Raw genomic sequence first — 20,102 nt, 5'->3', positions numbered from 1 at the left:
AAATCCTCAAAACGATATCCATAACCTCCCTCTGCAGAGCAAAGAAAAAAGAAGGCACAGGGAGTCTTAGAATAGACAGTGTGCATGTGTTAACTAGTGTGTAAAATTGAAAAGAGATTTGCATCTCCTGTGACCATTTTTCCTACTTGGATATCAGTTGTACTTCTCTGTCTCTTTGAATACCTCTTGTTTAGTATGCGAGGTTACCATGAGGACTGTGAGTGACAGCCAGACCCTCATAGAAGTTACCTGGAGTACAGAAGATGTACAACCTCTAATTCCTCCTTTTGGTTTCATATCTTTTATCCTTTAATTCTATGGTTATTTTGTGAAGTGGTTGTTTCAGGAAGAATTTTAATATGCAGTTACTTTGCCTAATTATTGGAGTTATCTAGAAATTGAGATTGAGTATCAGTCTTTTAATTTGTGCAAAGTGGAGTAAATCTAAAAGACAAAAACTGTAAACTCACCTTGCAATGCACTTTTATCTGGAATTGACATTCACTTGGCATTCACTGGAATATGACTTGGGTGAGTGATGGGAACTATGGTAAGCCTTTTTCTTGGGAATTTTCAGGTTGCTCTATGCTCTGTCCTACAGCCCTTCAAAGACACCATGAACAACAGTACTGTTAACTAATAGTACTGCAACAAAGTTTATCAGTATGAGAATGAGCGTATGTCCATGAACAGTGATAAAAAAAGATGATTCAGTATTGCCCACAGAACAATTTCAGCTGTGTGTTCTGACCCAATACACTGGGATCTTGAGCTGAAGATGTGTATTTCATTAATGAAACTATCCTAAACTCTAGTACAAGTTTATGAACTTTCTAAAAATAGGAAATATGGGTAAGGAAACCTTATCTGGGACTGATATACACAGGGCAGGTTTTAGTTGTACTCTTGGATCACAATTCGTTTGCAGCTTTGGAGCCAAAGAAGTCTGGGTTGTTCAATATCTACCCTTAAGTTTGTAGAAAATTCAGCTATTAATAGCTTTTGACTATATATTTATATTTTAATTTACTTCTTACTGCCATTTCTAGATGAATTATGTTCTTATCCTTTCCTTTGTCTTTCTATGGACTCATAAAATAAACACTGTGGTTTTCTCTCTTGAGATTTCCACAATTTGAATGGTGCTACATTACCCTCAAAAGGTCAGTGGGTCAAAATATTTTATATGAAGTTATGCCATACAACACTGACTTCACTTTTTGTTTTAGCTGCATTAAACAACAGGCCAAAACTGTGGTATAATTCTTTTTATTGTTTTGGTCAAGGGAGAGGATTTTTGTCTGTAAACATTCCAAAAAAACTTGTTCTTGGCTGTGAAGCAAGCATTCTGTCTGGCATTTGTGAGCTAACGAAAGAGCTGCTTCAGCTTTATAGTTGGATTTCAAAATACAGAATCTGGAGTATATTGCAAATGTAATGTTACCCAAGCCTCTTTTAATGAGAATTTAAATAAAGGATGACCCAGTGGAATTGCAGCATGTACAGTGCAGTCATTTAGGACAATGGAATCATGTCTCAATCCTAGAGCAAGTTATAAGTAGGGAACTGAAGCTTTTGGTCTCAGGAGACAAAGCAAGTGCTTTTCAGTTTCTCAAGCCATTCATTGTTGATGGAAGTAGCCTTCCATAGATAGTTGCCAATAGAGAGAGAAAAACAAATACTAATAATTATTAACATCTAATTTTATATACAATATGTATGCCTTATACACTAAAAAAAATAGCTGGTTTTTAATTTCCTTTTCAGTCAGTGTAAGAATAATCATTAAATGAATGCATTTTTAGATAACAGTGGTACACATGAAAAAAAAAACATAATATGAAAAGAAACAGCTTATACTTGAGATAGTCAAGATTCTTAGATTATACCTAATTCAAGCTGTAGGAAAATCTATTAGCACTCATCTTCTGAGAGCTTCCTGCTCCTAACACTGGCCAGGTTTCATCTGCCGTATCTGTGATCGCATCTAGAAAGAGATTGGAACATAGGCTAGAATGAGGGTACAAGAGCTCAGCATTATCCCATCTATCCATGGATCTCAGATGACAAAGTGTATTATCAAAACCTTCATCTCCAGTCGCTAAAAAGAGAGAGGCATGTCCAGAGAATGGTAGTGATCTTAGATTAATCATATTCTTGAATTTCTCCATCTTATTGTTGTCTGTGCATAGAATTTACAGTTCTTCTCAATTGCGTGGTTAAATGCTTAAATTTTGATGGATAAATTCAGATATAGTAATATTTCACTACTATTATTTCTTATTGTCAGCTTAAGAAAAAAATGGTTACATTAACTGCTTTAGGAGAAAAGATAAAAATGATGGGTAGCATGAAGTAAAATGAAAAGCAATATGTCAGAGTTTGCAGGCTGGAATCTCTTTTGATGTGATCAAGTTTCCATCTATCTGTATGTTTATATAATGTAAAATATGAAACAGAAATAAATATATATGTCCCCAAAACAACCCAAAAAATCATTGATAGACTAATCTGGGAGGCAGGTATATATGTGCACACTCAAGGTTCCCAGGGTGGGAGTGCTTGCTGGGTTGGAAGATTTCAGTGGTGTTAATTGCAGTAGTCCAGCAATACATCATCGTCCTTGTTGCTCAGAAATTTCTCCCCAGGCACACTGAGGGTTGATGTTTGATATATTGATATATTTCATTTTTGCTTTCTTGGGTCACTTTTATTTCAATCTGGAAGTACAGTCAGAGCTTAGGTAAGTTTTTCTAGTGCCATGAACTATTTAGAGGTAAATTTTTGGAAATTGCAGGCTTTCTAAACACAAGATTCGAGCAAAAGACAGATTTGTTACCTCAGAAATCTTTACAGGTCTCAAGTAACTGCCTACTACCCCTCTGAAATATGTTTATAGGAAAATGTACATACTATTCCTTATATAAATTAAAAAAAAAAAAAAAAGAGAGAGAGAGAGAAAAAAAAATTATTTCCTCAGAGCCGTAAGCCACAATTGGAATCAGAATTATTATCAAGTAGTTTGTGACTCCAGCTCAATACTTGGGCTGTAACGGTACTTACAGGGTCTCCCATACCTGCCTGTCACTCGTAGAATTACTGGCCCTCGGAGCCATTTCTCCAGGAATGACAATCATAGTTCATGGCTTAAACTTATGCAGAAGTAAGTTCGATAGACAAATTCATCTTTTTTTTTTTTTTTTTTTTTTTAAGGCTTTTCAATGTTTCCCTCCTGGATATAAATTGTGACTGAATTATTTAGTTTGGATTGTTTCTAGTAAAAATGTTGCTTCTATAACTTATTTCATGAAATATTTCCATTTATGTTAGCAAGTACCAAGTGTTCTGCAGTATGTGGGTTCTTCATTTTAATGAATATTACTGCTTCATGAATTTGCATGGTGCAATATCTTTTATTTAGCAGACTTGTAATGGTTGGAGAGACAACTGAGACTTCATTTGTTTTTGCTTCTAGTGAAGTTAAAATGAGACTTTCACCAAGGTTAATGGAAAAGGTGTAATCCATAGAAATCAGGGGGCCAGTCCTAACACCTTTCAATTCACAGGAGTTCTGTTATCAGCTGGAATGTTAACAGGTTTTCCTGGGGTCTATTGATTCCTGTGCCCTTGTCGAATCATCCATTTCCTGAGATGATTAAGACATGCAGATAGTATCTGGGCATCATGTTTTCCTCAAGGCTTTCACACAGATCCACTGAGAGGAAATCAAATAAACTGTTTTGCAGATTGAAGAGATAATCCAGTGGCTATTTTCTTGTGGGCCATTCAAAAATTAAACAACTTTTGCGCCTTAATTATTACTATACTTGATGAATACGAACCTTAAAGAACATAGTCTATGAACATCTCTTAGCTAAGCTGGTAGTTTGACTCACCAGAGGTTGCCTCTGGCAGGAGAAGGCTTATAGCTGCTTCTCAGCATATTTGTAAGAAGATTATTGCTGCTGACGCATTACAAAACAGGTAACATTTGTGTGCATCAGTGACTAAATTGCACTCTATTATACCATATCACATAAAATGACAAACATGATCAATTAAAAAAAAAAAAAGCAGTAAAGAAGATACTTCAGGATTTATCTAGCTTTGGGGAACTAGAAGTACCTAATAGTGCTGAATATACCTAAAGGCAGATGGGAGGAGTGGCTGCATGTTCTATAAAAACAATGTTATTCCATATCTTCAGTTCTGACAAAGTGCAACACGTAGTTCAGTCTAAGGGAACTTTCAAGAAGAGAACGTAGCCCCGGACCAATGTGTTTCCATGAGCAATGACTTCTCTGTTGTTTTCCTTCTAGTAAGTGGAGAAGTAACTTGGAGAAGAGAAGGCTGTGAGGTAACCTCGTAGCGACCTTTCAATATTTATAGGGAAGCTATGGAATAGAAGGGAACTCTTTAGCAGGGTCTGTGGAGAAAGAAAAAGGGGAAATGGCTTCAAGCTTAAAGAGGGTAGATTTAGGTTGGATATAAGAAGTCTCATACAGTGAGGGTAGTGAGGTACTAGAACATATTGCGTAGAGGTTTGTTTCATGCCCCAACACTGGAGACTTTCAAGGTGAAATTGAATAAGGCCCTGGGCAACCTGATCTAGCTGTGGTGTCCCTGTTCAGTGCAGGGGAGTTGGACTTGATGGCCCTCAGAGGTCCCTTCCAACTCTGAGGATTCTATGATTTTATGAACTACAAGAATGAACATAAATCATTTTCCTTTTTAAGAGGATGTATTAAACACACCTAACAACAGCATGCAAGGATACATCTTTTAAAAAATGCAATCTGTATGACAGAAGGTAGAAAATGAAAAATACTAGTGAAAATTAAATTCCTGTAATCTGTTTCGTTTAAAGATCTTGCATTTCAGGTTATAGGATATTATGAATGTAGTAGGTCTGCTTTCTTCAGTTTCAGATAACTTTCAAATGTATGAGTGTTTTGGTAGTTGACAGTTCTGTTCTAGCTGCCTCATATTGCTTTGAATTACCATCAAGATTTTAAACCAAGGACCTTAGGAAGGCTGCCCTTACATAAAGCAATCACCAATGAAACTGCAATTGATTTAACTGTTGGGCTTTCATTGACTGCACAGTTATAGTTCCATGAGAAGACTTCAAACTTTATTTCTGTAGCATTACTAAATTGTAAAAGAACATTCTGTGTATTGTGCTCATTGTGTGGTTATTGTCAGCTATAAATTAGGAACAGGGAAGGAATTTTTCTCCCTTAGCATTACAAGAACTTCCAACTGGTTTGCTAAAATAGGTTGTTCTTTTGTTTTTTTTGTTGTTTTTTTTTTAATGATATTCTATTTTGAAAAGAAAAAAAATGAAGAAAATAATAGTATTTTTAAAATGCAGTTTTCCTGCATTATAAAGGAAAGTGGTTTCCAGTGTTATGATTTCACTCTGCTAATAGTTTCAAATTCCTATGTAAATAACGGTGAATCAATAGCATTTTTCACTAAGGATCTCAAAACAGGTCATCAAACATTTGTTTAAAACTTGTAAAGAAGAGAATGAGCCACAGTGAGGTTTGGCCACAGGAAGAAATGCTTTGCTGTGAAAATAGAAGAGCAGCCCACACCTGCATGTGCTGTAAACTGTTCCTGATGCACTTCATTACAACACCCAGTTAGTTCTCACTCTCCATTCTCCTCTGCCATCTGGAAGGCAGCTAGGAGGAGATGCGAATATCTGAAGGATTCTATCCCAGGATACATCCCTTTTTAGCTGAAGTTCTCCTTTTCTCTATAGTCTCTCCTATGGGGATCAGCCTTTCTAAATCTCTTGTTGTACATAATAATTTCTTTCATAGATGCAAATTTACCTTTCTGAAAACCTTAGCATTGCTGACGTACAGTATTGATCTGTCGAGAAGAGCAAGCAGGTGACCTTTCATACCATTATTTTTGCAATTAATCAAGATTAAGCAAAGTAGTTCCAAACTTTTTCTTCTTTCCTTTTCTTTCCCCCATTTCTCCTGCATCTGGGATACAGCTGGCCATATCTACACTTTTGAGTCCTGAACATGATTTTTCACGGCTATTTGATCCAGTCAATTATTTTGCAACTTCCAACCATACCACTAGCTCCTCGTGGAGTTGGGCTTGAAAAGAAAACAGATATTTCTTTTCATAGCAACAAAAAGGTTGTCGCTGAGGTATGCAGGATGCATGAGGTGGGTTTACTATCCCATCTTGGACTTGCAAAATTGAAATTCATTTCTGCCATCTCATTTCATTTTCTTCGTCACTTTTATCAAAATTCTAACTGGGCATATTCTTTTGGGCAGGAAATTGTTCCTGTCCTTTAAATTGACAACTAAGCAGAATTCTTTAATATGCCTGTTGTTGAGAACTAAATGCTATAGATGAAGCAGATAGACTGCCTCATTAGTGCATTTTCCAAAGTCGACACAAATATTCTAAGCTCTGTTCTATTCTGTTTTAAACATGGATCCTATTCTGTTACGACAAGTGAGCCTTAAGGCTTAGTGTAGCTGCACTGACTGTTTGAATTCTAACCCTTCACTTTGCGGGCTGCAACACCTTTTTCTCAGTATTAGTTGTGTCAGATGTTTTATGGCTGAGACTGAACTACAAACTGCCCAGAGAACTGCAGTTGAGCCTGGCTGTGAGATAGCAGCCTACTGAAAAATATGGAGTGTTCTCTCCCCTCCACCAAATCCATGGTCTTTCCTATTTGTGTTTTCTTTTCCTTATTCTAGCAGTCTTTTCTGAAGTTCCAGCAGTGGAATCTCATAAGCCACCTTGTAAAACTGCCACAGGAAGTAGATTTTGTTTGCTAACTGGATTGTTTTGTATCTACTTTGCTTTTGTACTTAGCTTGTCAAAGGCTGGCCTGTTTCTTAGAGCATAGTGGCAGAACATTCGGCTGAACCCATATACATTCCTGGATATAACATAAAGGGTCTTTGTCAATTTGGATGTGGGGGATGTACTGCAGATATATTTCTAAATCCATTTAAGAAATAATAACGTTAATCCTGTTTCTGGTTTTGTGGATTCTATTTCACCATGGTTTACTTTGGAGTGTGTTTGTTTTCTGTCCCATCAGGCAGGGACGTATAACCAGTTGTCAGGAAAGCAGTTGAGCTGTCTAACAAATGACAATCTGTGTAATAAACAGTGTTGTGTAATGGATGTCTGAGATCACATTTAGGTTATCTGGGGATTTCAGATGGATTATTTGCAGTGGTGATATGCATAGGAACATGCTTTCAGTTTAACTTACGTGATGATTACCTGGGCTCATAACTGGTAATGAAATGGGGTGATTCAAGGAGATTCATCACCAGTGAACAGTGCAACATACAGGAATGAGAATGTACAGCTGCATTTTTTCTTCCAGGGAAAGAAAAATAAACTGTGAAGTGCAGCTACAAGGAAACAAATTCAGGTATTAGTTAAAGCTAAATAAATGATGAGCAGTTCTGAGCTGCATGGATTTTATTATTGAAAGAACAGATTTAATATTATTGGCTTGATTTAAACACTTTTATTTCATAATTTATGGTAGAACTATTTAACAGTTGTATATAGAAGATCATTGCAGAGATTTATGACTTACAAACACATTCAAACATTTCATAAAGCCAAGTGTGGAGCAACTAGACTTAAATAAGATAATAGATTATTTCTGTTGTTATTCTAATGCCTATATTTTGCCCAGTAAAGTTAATATGAAATGACGATTTTATCATAATCTTCTCTACAAAATTTTAGTGCTGTAATTTGTGGCATGGTTATAAACTTGCTGGGATAGAAAAGAGATTATAATATTTCTGCCTAGAAGAAACTTTTAAAATCAGATATGAGTCTCTTTGTATGCATGTAGTTATGACTATATTTTACTATCTTTTCTTTGTAGGAACATATTGGCTTCGGCAGATTGGTAATTTTGGTTTTAGGGTATGTAATCAATTTTTCTAAATATTTTTATTTAAGCTTTTATAATCTGAATCAGTTACATGTGGCCAGTGGCTCCCTGCGCTTTTTCTTCTAAAAGTGAAACTGGATTACTAAAGAGAATAAAGAGATTCTAAACACATTAAGCGCTTCATTATTAAAATATGTATGGCAGAAAAGCTCAAAATGGAGAGATTATACCTTGCCACGTGCACTTACACAAGACAGAAACAAGTTCTCTCTTATAAACTGTGCTGAATTTCTTGGATCTAGGGGCTTTGACAAACAAGCCAGTGTCGCATATAAGTAGTGAATATTGCAGTGTGTAATTGTTTGAAAATACATAGGTGAATAAAAGAAAAAATGGGTAAAAATATATAGACATTGTATTAATTGATTATATATTTATATGTTGTTTTGAATAACTGAATTCTTTGTTACAGTTATTCAAAAATGTATTTACAGTACAGTCTGCAGTTTGTAATAACCTCATCTAGGGAATGAAGTACTATTGTATACTTTGGATGCACGAAGGGAAAGATTTATGCTTAGAAATGAAACCATTAGTGTTATATTCTTAATCACAAATACTTAAATAACTTGTTTATATGCAATGGTGCTGAAGTACTTCATGTATATATTCTTATAGCTTTCTCAATCTGCACAGAGTTATTAAGTATTCTACACTACTTAGTGAAGCTGATTTCAATGTGATGCGTATTAAAAATAAATTTTAATGTTTCCGGAAAAATGTAGCTTTTTAAAGGCGATTCATGGTGTCTTTCTTTTAAATAATGAGAATTGTGTACTGCAGGACAAGCTCAGGAAGTATGAAAGCACTTTACAAAGGAAAGAGATTGACTACGGTGTAAAATATTAAAGCTTTATACTGACAGAACTGTTTTTATTTAAATTTTTATTGAATTTTTTTCTTTGAAGTAACAACAAGAGACATATACCGTTGGCAGATAAACGATGCTGTGCTGAATGAGTGGTTACTTAACCCTAGAGCTGTCAGACACCATTATTTTCAATATCAAGGAGCTGGAAAGTTTTTATGCAATGTATTCTGTTCTTCAAATTAAAATGGTCAAATTTCTGTTCTTTTATACATTTCTACGCTACAGTTACATGTGATATCTAGACTACCTCAACAGGGAATTCTGAATTTGGCTCTAGATGTGCTTACAGCATGAAGCCAATTTATGCTTTAGGTTTTCTTGAAAGCTCAAGCCATAGTGACTGAAGCAGTAATATTCTTCTTTTGCTCTGAGTTTTAAAATATATTCTAAGGTCTGAAACAGACATGCTATTGTCTTAATTAATAAAAATAACCTTGTGAAAAACTCCAAAGGGTACAGCATGTAATTCTATGAAGGCAAGAGTTTGCCATGATAAATTCTACTTCTGAATATGGTATTTACCAATTAAAATGAATCTGTGAACATTTTAGTGCTTTAAACTGGGGATGACCACAGAGCAGAAATATGGATAATCATCCACATCCAAAAGAGGACACCAGGATGGGACACTGAGCACAAGGAGGGTCTGAGAGAGCTAACATCTAGCAATAGCTACAAAAAATAGCAACTTAATAGAGAATCATAAAGTTTTCAGAAGGGACTTTTGGGGGTCCCTAGTGAAACCCATCCTCAGAAAAAGGCTACCTAAAGCCACGTGACATCATTATTCAGATAAGAAGGTGAAAGGTGATCTTACTGCTTCCTACAGCTGCAGGGGAGGATGGAGAGAAGATGAAGCCAGCCTCTTCTTGGAGATGCCTGGTGGTAGGATAAGAGGACACAAGTGGCAACACAGGAAATTCCAAGTAGATATAAGAAAAACTTTCCACTGGCAGGGAGAACACTTGGAGTGAGCCCCTGAATTGCTGTAAAGTCTCCATTCCAGGAGACTTTCAGGGTTTGACTGGACTTGGTCTTAGTCACTTGGGCTTTAGGTAGCCTTTTTCTGAGGATGGGTTTCACTAGGGACCCCCAAAAGTCCCTTCCGAAAACTTTATGATTCTCTATTAAGTTGCTATTTTTTGTAGCTATTACTAGATGTTACCAGGAAGTAACAAGAATGTTAAGCTCTCTGGTGTCTACAGATTTCTTAGGCACCTTGCAAACAGTCAGAGCAAGTAGATAAAATAGTAATCTTTGAGGATTGCTTGAGTATGATTCATATGAATAAGTGTAAATTGCCTGTATTGAAAGGTTTCCATGTCTTTAAACTGAGCTGGGACCAGCCACTTCAGTCAGCAGAATTACCTGTGCTTTGTTGAATTAATTATGCTTTCAAATTCCATAGGTCTTATTTCTTACATCTCCACTGACTGCTTTAGATGCAGACAGCCATTTGAATTAGACAATTTGTTTCACTTGTTTTGGTATGCTTTGGCACCTTTATGTTTTTAAGTTCTATAAGCAATGGGTGTACACTCCATAGATTTTACTATAGTACTTGTTAGGGCAGGTAAATTGTAATTTCCTTCAGCAAAGAATATGATCTTCTTTACTTGACTGAAATCGAATATGAAAATGTTTGAAATAAGAATATTTGATGAGACTTCTGACTCTGATGCATTAAGACGAGTTTTATTTGGTTGGGAATACAGAGGACAGACCACAGGGGAGACCACATCCTCAGTGTTCATTGTCATATAGATTCTGATCACTGTGAGACTGCAGCTGCATCTATCAATGTCAGTTAAACTTTATGAAAATACAGTCTTTTTTTTTCCTTTTTTTTTCCTTTTTTTTTTTTTTAAGATGGAATGTGTATGGTTGTATACTTCAAAATTTATTGCAAAGAGGCTTCTGAATTAGTTGGCACAGAAAAGAGAGGCCACCAGTACTCTTCTAGAATCAACAAATATTTCAGTACTAGTATTCAAGTACATATCATGGCAGTATTCATGAGGATTCATTTTAAAGTCATTCAGTATATTCCTGGAAGACAGTTATAATTATTTGTTGTAGTAATTATTCACAATCTCTCATTTCCTTTTTACTTTTAGTAGACAGGTCTTCTCTTGTGTTTTAAAGAACAGCGCAAGCTCAAGGAAAAAAAAAAAACTTCAACGCTTTTACTCTGAAGTTTATAATCTCTTCTAATAGTGCCTTAAAATGATCTATCAAAAGCTCTCCATAAATTCTTGTTAAAAATTCTAACAAATGTTCTCTCCATTATCTCAAATTCTTCATTTACCTCCCAAGAAGATAGTTGATGACATCAGTGAGAGAATGGGGGAGGTTGAGTTTAAAGCTCCAAGACCTTGAGGAATCAAGTCTGAGCCATGGAAATAGGCATTCAGGCATTCCTTATCAACTTCATCATCTCCTTCAATTCCAGGGAAGGGGAGAATTGGTGGTTGAATTCTTTGATAGCAGACTCATGGTAATTAGCAGGTTGTGTTTTGTCTGTGACTCTTTTATTATAAAGTATGCTCAACAAGCAAGTCTAATGGGTCAGTACAGAAAACCAGTGTGTGCAAATATGGAAGTTGATGGACAGTGCCCACAAAGCAACAGATGAGGTTCTTGCACCAATAGCTAGTACCTTTCCATTCTCTCCAGCTGATTTGTTTGCTTTAATGTCTCTACTTCAGTACTTTTATTTATTTACCTGAGGTGGAAACAGGATTTTCTTTGCTATGTTTTCAAAAGAATAAATCTGATTTTCAGCGCAGAGAAGTGAAATGCCCTGCAAATACTGCAGAGATGGAGAGCTGTGGTAGATGTGTTGTGCCTGAACAGCAGGAAAGGAGAAAACAGGTGCTAAACAGCAATGATTAGCATATGTATACCAACTGATGAGGTGTTAAACATAATCTCATGCAGAGGTGTCAAAACCCTGGCCAAAGGATCTGTTATAACTATGTGAAATAACAGCCAGATTGTATATAAAACACAATGGAACCCAAAGCAATTAAAATATCGAATGACCTGGTCAAAAGCAGTACAACTAATTTGCTAGGATATGTATTTTCAGGAGATTTGGAATGTGCATGTTCTGAACCGAAGCACTTCTCAACATGGTTAATGATAGGATAATTTCACGCTGATTTCAAAACAAACGAATGCTTCATTGTGCAGTGCTGCAGAGGAGCCTTAAAGTTAAATCTCTTCTTTCATTTACTCTGTAATGTTTTCTTCTTAAACACTCCTTTCAGTGAAGGATGGAATGTAAGATTTAGTAATCTTAGTTTAAATAGTTGCTGTGGTCTGCTGCTTTTCATACACTGATATTATCACGTCCTATTAGAGATTGTGCACTTCTCTTTCATTTTTATGCCATACATTCCTCATGATCATTTAATGAATGCACTTAACTGTAATACGTTTGAATCTGATAGTCGTGCATCTCTCATGAATTTTTCATTTACCTTTTACTCTCCGTTTCATGCTTCAGGCATGGCTTGAACTTTTTTCCTTCCTATTGTCATTATAACCTTCATTGTCTCAATTTTCACGTCGCTATCTTGATGATAACTGAATGATTCAGTACAGAACAAAGGAGCTTACTACTTTTAGATATTAGTATTTACTTCTATGTGGGCTACTCCGTGCCTTATTTTAATTTAATCTTATTTTAATAGAGTGAAAAAAGCCTAATGTTAAAATATGACTTCAATTTCCAGCATTAGGACATGAACTGGGTATTTCAGAACTCAAGACATTTGGGGTTACTGAATCTCTATTTTACATAAATTGATTCTTATAAAATTGTGTTTACAGAATAATAGTTTCATGCATATTCAAAAATTAATTGTCAGCTTCCAATTAATTAGATTTCTGAAAATATGGTAAAGTACTCAAATAATGTGGTGCCATACAGCATAGAGACTGTGTGATTTAACTCTTATGTCTCCTGCAAGAAAGGAAAGAACAAGGAAGTTATATGCTACTTTTCTTGAATAAGTTTCTTGTCTTTATCTTAAACAAAATAAGTTTTTTTGTTGATCTCAACAGTCCCAGCAGTACAGGAATTTTTAAAATGCGTTCCTTTTTTCTTTTCTCTCTAGAATGTTGATATATATTGTGGATACATAACAGGGTTAGCACATAGGTGTTGAAACCTTATGTTTTGAGTAGGAGCTCCTGGTTTTTGGAGAGGGAAAGATCATGCACTAGGCTGCATTCATTGGCATCCACTCAACAGCAATGCCACTCACTGCCAATAGGCCACAATACATGAAATAATATATCTTCCTCATTACAGTGTAGTTAATTCTTAAATGTTACGCGAGGTCTCATTCAGTATTTCAGATGAGATTTAGAATGCAGGGAAAAGAGTTGATTTATTCTCATAGTTACTGCGTGAAATCTGGAAATCTGGAAAATGGCTGTACAACCAGCTGCAGCAAAGGGAGGCTCTGCAGCACCTTACACAAGGCTTTGCAGAGGGCATAAATAAAGTAACTGCAGTCCATTGTGCTACTGCAGTTTTGAGATCCTTTCCTACATGGTGAGGAGGTGTAGTTGTGAAGCCCTTAATTCTACTCATGTGGGAATCTATCAGCAAGAACTTGTGTAGCAGTTTCTTCTCTTTGTCAGTACGAGGTTTAATATCCATTTTTTTCCAATAATAGGTCATTTTGTTCCCACACGTGTTAACCACAGAGTTCATTTTCTCTTTTTTTTTTTTTTTTGGTTGTAGTAGAGACACAAGGCAAACTTCCCAATGAATGTAACAGCCTAATGTTTGAAATCTGGTGTGAGGGAGTTGAATTTTCATAGCTTAATTAGTGTCAGCAGGTTGCCAATTAATTAATGAAATTCTTTTGTGCTATCTCCAGCTGTATTTAATTAGACTGTTTTTAGAGGAGAGAAGGCTATTGTCTACATGTAGCTAGGTGATGAAGCGTTTCTCAAAAACACCTTGTTAAAGGCCTTTTTTCTTTCAAATTCTGAGTTCTTCACATTCTGTAAACGAGTACAGTTAGTTCTGTCAGCAAATAAGTATTTAGCAGGGTTATTAACTTTATGATGTGACATAGATGCATTTCTGGATTAGTGTTTTAAGTTGCCATTGAAGTTAATCAGGAAAAAAAGCAACAACCAACACCCAGCAATGAGATTAATTGAAAATACATTTGTTAAGATACAGAATAAATACTGGTGTAATCCAATGTGATAATCTCATGTTTCAGAACTGTATAGCATTGTAAAGCAGTTTTTAAAATACTTTAAAATGCATTATCCAAAAATAACGAGCTTTGAGTTAAAATATTTCACAAGTTGTGTTGTGAGAAATATCAGAAAATCCTGCATTTTTGGTAGCAAATCTTATACTTTCTGATGAAGTGAATTTTTCATATCCCTGCATAGCTTATAGTTGGCTTTCCAGTTACTCCTAGCACACTTGTATTAAAGATAGTAATTTTTTCCCAACTTTGTTTAAAATAATATTGTAATTAAAAAAAAAAAAAACAATAAAAATCTTCTTGAACGAGTAAAGATAATGGATTAGAATCAGGAATGTTACTGTATTTTCCTAACTTTCTAACTCACCTACAAATGCAAACAGTAATTATCTGCGTTTTACTCTATACTTAGAATTTCCTTGTTCCGATTTGCCACAAATAGGAGGGCCCACCCCATTCTGGGCATTGATAGCAAACATGGACCTCCCACCCTCAGCATTGATAACAAATGTGGAAAATTTCAGCATGCAAGCAGAGAAAAGCCCACAAATATCCTGAAATTTTGTGAAAATCAGTGCATTACTGTATAAAAATTCAGTACCTTAGAGCCATTTTTAAGCGCAAGAGTTTCCACTTTTAATGAAGTTTGATAAATAGCTATGAATAAAAATGAAACACTGTATTTACAGGAAGTTTAAGGGGAGAGGATATTAAAAAATTTCCTTTTCTTACCTAACTGTACATCAGCATCATCTAAACAGCACCAAATGGAGGCGTTTATCCAGCTGACTGTCCCCGAAAACCAAACTGAGCTTTTAATATAGCAGTCATTTACAACACAGTCTTGGACCAGGATTCAGAAATTAAATATGAATTGTTTGGGCTCAGGTCTGTTTGTGCCTAGTTATATGTTCGTGGAAGGATACAGTAATAATGTTTTCATGAAAACAGGCTCTAAAGGGTTTCACTAATTTGTTTAATCTGTATTTAGGAGAAATAGGATTCTCTTGCAGAATGCACCTTTACACAGTTGTATTGGTGTTAATTTTTTCAGGATTATGCCAAAACAATATTATTTGAAAAGTATATGCACAGTTGGAAGCAACTATTTACTTTCTGGACATTCTGCAATAATCTTGTCAGTTCATCACAGAGTTCCTTGGGCATCTCTATCCAGGTGCACTCAAATTGCAGTTACTGCAAATTATATACTTACCTTGGCAAAGTCTCCTTCCCTCTACCAGCACAACAGCTCCAGCTAACCAGAAAATTCACTCCAATGATTTTTTAAATTAAACGATAGGAGCATTTTAAATTAAACAATACAAGATATTAGTTATATCTCTTAGCAAGTAAGAATACTGGAAGGAGTACCCTGCATGGCTGAATCCAGTTTCCGGCTAGAGCATTCAGGCAGAGAGAAGGGATTGCAAAATAAATTGATCAAGCAAAATCTCAAAAGCAGTTAGGATCTTTATGTTGACTCTGCTACTTCAGAATGCTGGAATACTGCTCCAGAGCACCACAGCCCAGGGAACTTTAATTTAATTTCTATTTATTCATACACCCATTGACCTTCATTTCTCTCATTCAGCTGGATCATTCCAGTTCTTACTTTACAATATCCCACATACCTGCCTCTCATTCATAAACTTCAATCTTAAGCATCTTCAGTGTCTTTGTCAAGTTATCTCCTTCAGCATTCAGAAATGTGGTGAAGCAGTGTAAGTAGTGGCTAGAACTGGAGGATGTGTTTTAATTCCTCTTATTGTAACCTAATACAATTGCTGTCAGTTTCCTCTCAAAGGCATTAAAATACAAACCTCCTAAAAGCCATTGTTTTCAATGAGGTAATAAAACCATCCCTTTATTGAAATTTTACTTTTGGACTCAATTAGGAAGTTGTGTTTATAAAAGTAAAAGAAAAATTCAAGTAATTCTCATCACTATTTATGCAACATTGGCTGGTCTCCATTTGCAAATTGTTTTGTGATCAAGGTAGGCTGATGCATCTCTGCTGACTACAACTGAATTGATCTTGCTTAGTCCAGCATTTAATTTGGCTTGCTGCTGCTTCAAAGGTATATTAATGGAGTGGTGTGCTATAATGTAACCACTAAATCTATTCTTATAGTTCAGTGGGGGATGTAGTTGACTATTTTACTGTGGGAAAGACTCAAGTTCAAAAGTTAAAGGAGCAGAGATAGCTTTTAGGCCTAATATTTACTTGACTTATTAAAATCTAACTCTTGATATTTAATTGTTTTCATTGCTTGTTAATATGAAATAGAAATGATAGCTTTTATTTAAAAATATATTGAAAGAGTGAGGAATGGTTAGACTAGATGTACAGTTCATTTTTAAGATAGAGTCAAACTTGAAAGCTCTTTAGTTTTTCTGAACCTTGTTTTGAGTTTTGCCATTTTTTGTTTTGCTTTGTCTTTAAATACATATATATATATTTATTCCTCCTTCTCCCTAATCTTTTATGGAACTTATGAGCAGAATTGCTGAGTAGTACCCATGCCTGTTATTCTCTTTATTATAGTGATTACAAGGTTATTTTTTCGGATCTCGGTAAGAATTAGGATGGTTGTTTTATCTTTATTGCTATGTGATTTTGGTTCTTTTTTTCAGGAATTATGCACAAAATTTCATGAGGTGGGGGGAACCAAACTGGAGTTTTCTGAGGAAAACAAAACCTTTCCAAAATGAGGGAAGAGCAAAAGTCTCTGAAGGTAAAAATCCGTTCAGGCTACAAGTGCAAAGGGCTGGATTTGCAGGCAGACTGAGTCTCTTTCCAGATGGTCAGTGTATTCCTCAGCATGTTTTCCTTTAATTGTCCTTGTAGTGAAATAGGGGTGTAAGGGCCCAAGTCTGAACATTTATTCATAATAAACAACGAGCTGCAGTAATTCAGTTCACAAAAGTTAAATAATGGATTCACTTAAAGGGACACATATCAAGAGAAGTCCAGATCTTTGTTTATGACTTTGATCATAAACCTTAAAGTTGGGCTTGGCTTTTTTCCCCCTTTGCCCCCTTCTGCTACTTTAGACAGTGTACATAATACATGCTGATGAATGAAGAGTCCAGTTACTTTCCCAGTCACCACTCTTGGAACATCATGACGTGTGGTTTAATATTAACTATCTTAGCCGTAATCTCGGAATCAGACAGATTTACTGCTTTTTTAGCTCATAGGATTAAGTATGTTGAGTCAGGTTTTCCTCTCAATATGAGCTTTACTTTTGGGAATGGTCATAACTGAGGTAACAAACTTAGGTTTGTTACATCCTATTTTATGTTTTTATATTTTGTTATTTTATCTTCATCATTTCCATAGAATGACAACACACATTAATGTGAATTTGAACAGATTATCAGTTGTGTTCTCAAACACCTTTTAGAAAATTTGGTTAGGCAAATTCAGTGAAGCCCGGAATGAAACAATGTAATAGGATTAAAGTTGTGTTCAATATATGAAAATGCAAAATCAGGAAGTTATCCTTTAAAAATGCAATAAAAATCTTCAATTACTGTAAGGAAAGTCTCAGAAGTTACATTGAATTGGCATTGTATCTACAGGGTCTATTACATGTTATAACTATACCACAGGTGGCAGAGTTTCAGATTGGAAAGGGAAGCAAATGATTCCTACCTCGAAAGTGTCTGTAGGCATCTGTGTCAACCCTGTGATAAATGGGATTCTTTGTGGCAAACTGTTCATCACTTCATCTGTATGTCCCACACACCTTTGTGCAAAACTGCTAATACACAGAATTCATAAGTGATACCGATAATGTTCTGTGTCTCAGGCTAGACCTATCACCTCTCTGCTTTCCTGTTGCTAATGAGATTCACACTATGAGAACTTGCACAGCTGCTTAACCAAATGAAAAAGAAGCCAAATAGAAAGATTGCCTATTGAACAAGGCAGATCATGATAGTCATTCTTTTAAGATTGATTGCCTCACGTGAGGCATTCCCCATTGGTGTGAAGAAACTGAATTGTTTAAAACTGCAGTTGGTTGCATTTCTATCATCTGTACTGAAATAACATGAAAAAGAAAAGAAAAAAGAAGAAAGAAAAAAAAAGATCAGTAACAATCTGTTTCTAAAATGCTGTTTAGCAAACAATGCAATCCTAGCTAGTGAAACTAAAGATGTTGAGGTGCACTACGTCTCTCACTTTCGTAGCCTAGCTGGTTCACCAGTATCCCATCTACTGCTCGTTGTATGTTTGGAGAAATTGGGGGTGATATTTGTGTGTTTTCTGCAGTTAGGAAGAACAGGAGTATTGCCTCTGCCTGCTCTTCTAGGCTTGTTTTTGGTCAGCATGTTGCCTCACATCTTGCAGTTCACCATGGTTTCCTTGCTTCTCCATGCTCTTCAGCATTTTGCAGATTCCCTTTCAAATGTTTTCACGCACTTGATGCATTCTTCTTTACTTGTACCTCCACTGTATCAGTCCTTCAGATTAGATCTTCAGATTAGAGTTTCTCAGCATTCCCATTGTTCCTGTGGCACATGAGGATTTTTGATGACATGTTTTCATAAGCATGTGTTTAGGCTAATACTGCTGTTCTTTAAGCGGGTTGTGAATAAAGATAACTAGCTTCTAATGTTGGTTTAGCAAGCTTTGGTTGATAATAATGTTCTAAGATGGAGGAAGTGGTTCTGAGCTTTTATAAACAGGTACCTTCTATCTTATTGTTACCTAGATCTCCAGGTTGATGCCGAAGTGCAGTAAATCCATCTGTCTGGAAAAAGGGATAGCAGTGATGTAATAAATGGGATTGTACTCAATCTGGCCATCAGTTTTATGATTTTTATGCAGATGAGCACTAACCTGTGTTTTAGGAGTCACTAATATCTCATTTCTGAAGATCTGCTCATGTGAATTAATTATATATATGTCTCCTGAATCTTGTCAAGAATAAAAAGAAAAGGTTCACATAAACTGTGTAATTTGGGATGATCTGAGGTGACAGGTACATTCTTGGAGTGGAAGGGAGAAAAAAATCAGAGGCTGTATCTTCATAGGCATCTGCTTTTACTTTCTTTACTAAACTCTTTTGACTTCAAAGACAGGTTGTAAAGGTTATTGAAAGAAAATGGTGGCCCTTATGTGTAGTTGCTGACTAAGTTGGTTTTTGTCTCCATGTTTGTATCTCTGAGATTCCATTAGTGTGAGATTTTTAAATTTCAATTTCATAGCATGCATATTTCCTCCTAGGAATTGCAGTCAGTTCATTGTAACAAATAAAATCACAGTAAAATAACTTAGCTTTTTCATGGATCAGAGATTATTGAATTGATGTTTTAACATGGAAATCTAGCATTTAAGATATATGTTATTATTGTCATTTTCACTCTAAAGAAACTCTTCTCATAAAGTGCTCCTACTTTAAAATTACCTAAGTGCTTTACACTACACAGAATAAGGCAAATCTAACTTTGCACTATTGAACAGTAGGACAAAAGCTGCCTGTTAATAGACCAAGGAAGTGATTTGGAGAAAAATGAAGTAGCCAAGTTCCTTTAAACTTGTACTTTTTTCTTAATGAGCAGTTTAACTGGCAATTGATCAGTCATTCAGCATTACACTGAATGGTCAATGAAATTTATAATGATGCAAGATTACACTTTAACAAGACTGAATCCTGTTGACAGTAGGGATCCTTAAGCACAGAAATTTAAACACAGCAAATTTCTCCCTTTTCCTACATTAAAACAGCAACAGCAGCAATAATAACAGAACAGCAACAACAAAAGACAACCATAAACAAACAAACAAAATGCCACAATCAAAAGAGCAGTAACAACTGTCTAGGCAGTTAATTGATTGTATTTTTACTGTGTGGGTCAAAATACTCACCAGTTTCCATTGTATGCTTTTGTCTTTTGTTTACTTACCACTACAGGTTTTTTTTTACTGACGGATTTCAGTCAAATCAGATTGCTAGGGAGTGATTACATTAATAAGGTCTTGAGCTCACAAGTCTTT

This window comes from Tetrao urogallus, assembly GCF_951394365.1.
Source record: "Tetrao urogallus genome assembly, chromosome: 13".
NCBI classification, from domain to species: domain Eukaryota; kingdom Metazoa; phylum Chordata; class Aves; order Galliformes; family Phasianidae; genus Tetrao; species Tetrao urogallus.
Note: the sequence above shows the minus strand (reverse complement) of the source record.